This window comes from Lampetra planeri, chromosome 43 (assembly GCF_965212315.1).
Source record: "Lampetra planeri chromosome 43, kcLamPlan1.2.h2, whole genome shotgun sequence".
NCBI classification, from domain to species: domain Eukaryota; kingdom Metazoa; phylum Chordata; class Hyperoartia; order Petromyzontiformes; family Petromyzontidae; genus Lampetra; species Lampetra planeri.
The window spans coordinates 7383733-7389786 of record NC_136149.1 but is presented as its reverse complement, the minus strand read 5'-3'; positions in this window follow the sequence as shown (position 1 = coordinate 7389786).

The window sequence follows — 6054 nt, the reverse complement described above, 5'->3', positions numbered from 1 at the left end:
GAGAGGGGCTCTGCAGAGTGAGATCGTGTCGGGGTTTCCTCGGACCGCAGGGGAACACGATACTGTACGGGTTGCATGTCCACAATCGCACCACTGTGGCTGGCCTTCAAATGACCTTCCGCTCTTCTCTAAAAGCCCACGAATTCTCTATTGCCCACCCTCCCATCTCCCATTGTTGTTCTCCCCACTCGCACTGACGCCTTCCCTGTCCCCAACTCCCAATGGTCATTCTAGATTTGAAGTTTTCGTGACTGCAAGGATACATACACCTTTGGTTCTGTCGGTAAAGTCACGTAGATGAAAAATAAAAAATAAGAATAAAAATAATCAAATTAAATCACGACGTTTCGGAAGCAACACAAGCTTCCGCCATCAGGTGGGACAACCACAGCAATAAACAAAATTACTTTTCGATTTAAAGCTTTCGTGACTGTAGGGATTCATCTTCTTGGTTCTTTCGGTAAAGTCACGTGAAAGAACCAAGAAGAACAAAATTACTGTAATCTATTTATTTTTATTCTTATTTTCACCTACGTGACTTTACCGAAATAATCAAAGAGTATGGATCCCAATGGTCACTCAAATCGAGATTGATCACCCATCATCAATCCACTCAGATCCATCTTCGTTTGCTCCACGCATCGTCACTACCACCACCACCACCACCTCATCTTGTATATATATCCCACCCACTCATCTCGTTTCATCCCGCCAACCACTGTGTACCCTAGTTAGTTCACTGTACAGCGCCTTGGTTAAGGCGCTTATATAAACGGATGATAAGATGAGAATGTGTGATAAGATAAGGTTCTGATGTGAGCAACGGCCCGTTGATGCCTTGATGCGGTTGACCATTACACACCATCGTTATCGAGTAAGCAACTACCACCCCTGCTATCAGAACTCTGCTTTGAGCCCGTGGACTAATTGACTACGCGACACACATGAACGTGCACGCGCGTCACTCAGCCCTTGTGCGCATTCGGCAAAAACCACGCGGGCCCACAGTAGTGAGCATCGGTGGCCAGACTGGCTCTGATGAGTACTCATGAGGACAAAGCGGCCCACAGTTGTCTGTGTCTCTGTGTCACTGCAGCGTGCTAGTCGGTGACGTATACTCAAGTCGGATTTGATGCCGGTCTCAGACAAAAGGACCACAATGCAGTTCTTCAGGGCCAGATTATATAGTTGTGTTTTTTTGCATAAGGCTCAAGGCCTGAGTGATTTTGTCCACGTGTTTGTGTGGCGGGTAATTTTTTTGACTATCTTACCGACCTCGGTACTGTTTTGTAGCCGCTACGCTTAGCGTGGTGTGCGTTCTATCACGCTTGTTGCATTATTTGTGCTGCTTGTACCCTGATGTTGATGCACATTCGCAACGGGATACACCGGACACAATTGTTTATTGTCTTTGTTCATGCTTTTTTGCTATAACCAGGGGCCTAATCATGGCTGGGGTTGGGCATAAGCTAAAGTAAACTACATTATCAGGGGCTTCTAAATAAGGCAATAAAATACGAAGTTTAAAGTTTTACATAATCGGTTGAAAAATAACGGAGATTTGTTATTTTCATTTTGATGACAGAAATATCCATAATAGAGGTTGCTGGCTTAGGTGAGTGAGTCGTACTCAGATGGCAAATGTTGTGGATTTACTCTCCAACATGCCAGTGTGCTGTACTAGTGTAGTGACACAGCGCCGACTGCTGAACAGCAGCAGCAACTGCGGTGGACACTTCGCGCACACCTCGTTGAGCATGTACACGGTGGGTGTCCCGGCAGGGCAGAGGAACTGGGGCAAGGGTCACGGTAAACCTTATAGGGAGGCCCCTGGAACCCTTTGGTGGGTTCGAGAAGGGAGGCGCGGACAGGGTGGAGCCAAGCCGCGCCGAGGGGAATAAAAGCAGTGGAGATCGAGAGCTCCAGGCTGCTGGTACTGGGAGTGGACTCGTCTCATCGTCGCCCTCGTCGCCGCCGCCTTCGCCCGACCATTGCACGGCCGAGCAGGAGTTGGCTGTCTCGGTCGTCGCCGTCGGTGCAACGCGGACGGGGTCGTGTCTGGGCCGGGCCGTACGGCAGCGTGGTCGACGGAGAGGAGGCCGGAGTTGGTGGTGTGAAGGAGAAAGAGATCATAACGAGAGAGACAGTGACTCCTGCAACTACCTCGTCTCCGACTGAGTGTGTGCGCACCGCACACCACACACATGCCTCGAGGAAGGAGGGCACTACACTAGGAACGAATTGGCATGTTTTGTTTAGGTGACAAACCTTACCAATCGGCTGTGTCGGGTGGTGGCTGGTTTAACGACTCATTACTATTCACGCGATCTAACCCAAACACCTCTATTATGGATAATATTGATCGCGAAAGCTTACTATGCGTTAAAATGGAAAAAATATTCCGTACAGGCATTCCTCTTTGGGTGAGGGGGCCCTCTTAAGCTTGACGAAGCTTTAGGGCCCCAGCAATATCAAAATCGGGCCCTGGTTCTATGGCTTAACCAGGTCTCCATCCAACACGAGCACTTATTGCCCAATAGGGTTTTTTTTACTTGCGCCATAAAGAAACGAAAATACAATCAAATCCGAAGCCGAGTGAGCGCACGGCACGATTCCTGTCGATGTCACTGCGGGTCTGCAACACCAGCGGGCACTGCGCTCCTACGCACAGGCCGACAACAACAAACCACAACCGCCGTTCAGAATCAGAATTGTGTGACTTGGAGAGGAATCCGATGAGCTATGAAGCTCTTTTATTCACTCACTCTGTCTGTTGTATCCTCAAATCTTGGAACTCAATTTTAACCCACTTCCCAACGTGGTATCGACTGCAAACTTGGTATACTGATGTCATACTGATGACAATACTATATTCTATCATTAAAAAAATACAACATTTTAAACAATATTTTTTATATGTTATGTTTCGGCTTGGGTCTAATTGTCCACGGTCAACTGACTGACGTTGGCTGTAAATCACCACGGTCCCTTATGTTATGGCAAGTTTCGGGGCCACTTTCTGGAGTCGTTGAGTTCTTCCATTACTAGTAGGGTACATTTCATTAAAGCGTGTTTAAAAAAAGTTTTTTAAAGTATTACTTATTTTAGAGACGTCCAGTATTGGCGGGTTGGCGAAGTTACAAGTGGCGGGGAGACATCACCAGGGCGCGTGTGCCCATGCTCGGTGCACTTGGAAGGCCACGTGAAGTGTCGAAGGCCCTCTGGCAGGAGGTCACGGAGCGGAGAGCCCCAGGTGCCGTGGGGTTCACTGACTGAGATGACTCCGCCGATGCTTCGCGCCACCCGCCACGACACCGCCACGCGTCTCGCATCGCCTCCTCTGGGCGGCAGAGGGCAGCGCAGCCACAGCCACTCCGCTCCCCGCACAGAGGGCAGACGGGGAGTGATGGTGGTGAGTGATGGTGTGGAGTGATGGTGTGGAGGGGAGTGATGGCGGTGAGTGATGGGGTGGAGTGATGGTGTGGAGGGGAGTGATGGCGGTGAGTGATGGTGTGGAGTGATGGTGTGGAGGGGAGTGATGGCGGTGAGTGATGGGGTGGAGGGGAGTGATGGTGTGTAGTGGAGTGATGGTGTGTGTGATGGTGTGGAAGGGGAGTGGTGGTGGTTAGTGATGGTGTGGTGTTGAGTGATGGTGTGGAGGGGAGTGATGGTGTGGAGGGGAGTGGTGGTGTTGAGTGATGGTGTGGAGGGGAGTGGTGGTGGTGAGTGATGGTGTGGAGGGGAGTGGTGGTGTTGAGTAATGGTGTGGTGTTGAGTGATGGTGTGGAGGGGAGTGGTGGTGTTGAGTGATGGTGTGGAGGGGAGTGGTGGTGTTGAGTGATGGTGTGGAGGGGAGTGGTGGTGGTGAGTGATGGTGTGGTGTTGAGTGATGGTGTGGAGGGGAGTGGTGGTGTTGAGTGATGGTGTGGAGGGGAGTGGTGGTGGTGAGTGATGGTGTGGAGGGGAGTGGTGGTGGTGAGTGATGGTGTGGAGGGGAGTGGTGGTGGTGAGTGATGGTGTGGTGTTGAGTGATGGTGTGGAGGGGAGTGGTGGTGGTGAGTAGTGGTGTGGTGTTGAGTGATGGTGTGGAGGGGAGTGGTGGTGGTGAGTGATGGTGTGGTGTTGAGTGATGGTGTTGAGTGATGGTGTGGAGGGGAGTGGTGGTGTTGAGTGATGGTGTGGAGGGGAGTGGTGGTGGTGAGTGATGGTGTAGAGGGGAGTGGTGGTGGTGAGTGATGGAGTGGTGTTGAGTAATGGTGTGGAGTGATGGTGTGTAGGGGAGTGATGGTGTTGATGGTGTGGAGGGGAGTGGTGGTGTTGAGTGATGGTGTGGAGGGGAGTGATGGTGTGGAGGGGAGTGATGGTGTGGAGGGGAGTGATGGTGGTGAGTGATGGTGTGGAGTGATGGTGTGGAGGGAAGTGATGGCGGTGAGTGATGGTGTGGAGGGGAGTGATTGTGTTGAGTGATGGTGTGGAGGGGAGTGGTGGTGGTGAGTAATGGTGTGGTGTTGAGTGATGGTGTGAAGGGGAGTGGTGGTGGTGAGTAATGGTGTGGAGGGGAGTGATGGTGTGCAGGGGAGGGATGGTGGTGAGTGATGGTGTGGTGTTGAGTGATGGTGTGGAGGGGAGTGATGGTGTGGAGGGAAGTGATGGTGTGGAGGGGAGTGGTGGTGTGGAGGGGAGTGATGGTGTGGAAGGGGAGTGGTGGTGTTGAGTGATGGTGTGGAGGGGAGTGGTGGTGTTGAGTGATGGTGTGGAGGGGAGTGGTGGTGTTGAGTGATGGTGTGGAAGGGGAGTGGTGGTGTTGAGTGATGGTGTGCAGGGGAGTGATGGTGGTGGGTGATGGTGTGGTGTTGAGTGATGGTGTGGAGGGGAGTGATGGTGTGGAGGGAAGTGATGGTGTGGAGGGGAGTGGTGGTGTGGAGGGGAGTGATGGTGTGGAAGGGGAGTGGTGGTGTTGAGTGATGGTGTGGAGGGGAGTGGTGGTGTTGAGTGATGGTGTGGAGGGGAGTGGTGGTGTTGAGTGATGGTGTGGAAGCGGAGTGGTGGTGTTGAGTGATGGTGTGGAGGGGAGTGATGGTGGTGGGTGATGGTGTGGAGGGGAGTGATGGTGTGGAGGGGAGTGGTGGTGTTGAGTGATGGTGTGGTGTTGAGTGATGGTGTGCAGGGGAGTGGTGGTGTTGAGTGATGGTGTGGAGGGGAGTGATACGCAGTGGTAACGACAGCCAGGGTTTGGAGTGCCGGACTGTCCGAGTTGGGGTCTGCACGGTCCCCTCCTGCTCTGCTTTCCTCCGCCTTCTCTGGGATTTCTCCCACAGCTAAACCCACACACACAGTGGAACTGCATCCCTGTCAACCCCTCATCAATGCCGACCTTCTTACAGACCAATTCAGACATTATCGGTCACCCCGTGCCCTGTTAAACTTCAACGTTCCTCCCACAAAGTCCCATCACAAGGAGAGAAACACAAACAAATAGACACATTATTATTCTACCGGCTGTACGCCGCAATGCACCAAGACGGGCTAAGCCGTGCGGGTTGACAGCTTTGCGAACTGCTAAAGACCAAAACCACATCCCCATGCTGATGAGTTACTCAGTTTTCAGTTTCATTTCAGTTTAATTTATTAGGTATAGCCCTGTGAGCCATTCGGCTCTTGAATCGGGCGCAACTGCAAAAACATGAACAAGAAACATCTTAAGGTGATTGCGCGCAAACAGAAAAATCCAGGAAAAATCAGCAAAATATTGCAGAAAAAGCATCGTCCACCGACGCTCTGTGCAAAAATCCCAGTGGGATGCAAGTCAAACAACAACAATTGGGATCACACACAGCAGCAGTAGGAGGCAGCAGGAGGCAGCAGTAGCATCATCGCCGCCTGTCTCCAGGGTCGTCAAACAACAACAACACAAGCCACGCGGCCACGATTTAAAAACCACGCCACCACAGGAATCGTTAACCTTCGATTCCTCCGCAACACTCAATTCGATCCGTAATCGACGCGTGCCGCGACGAAGGCAACGAGCTTGATTCTCACTTTGCGCGCGGTGCC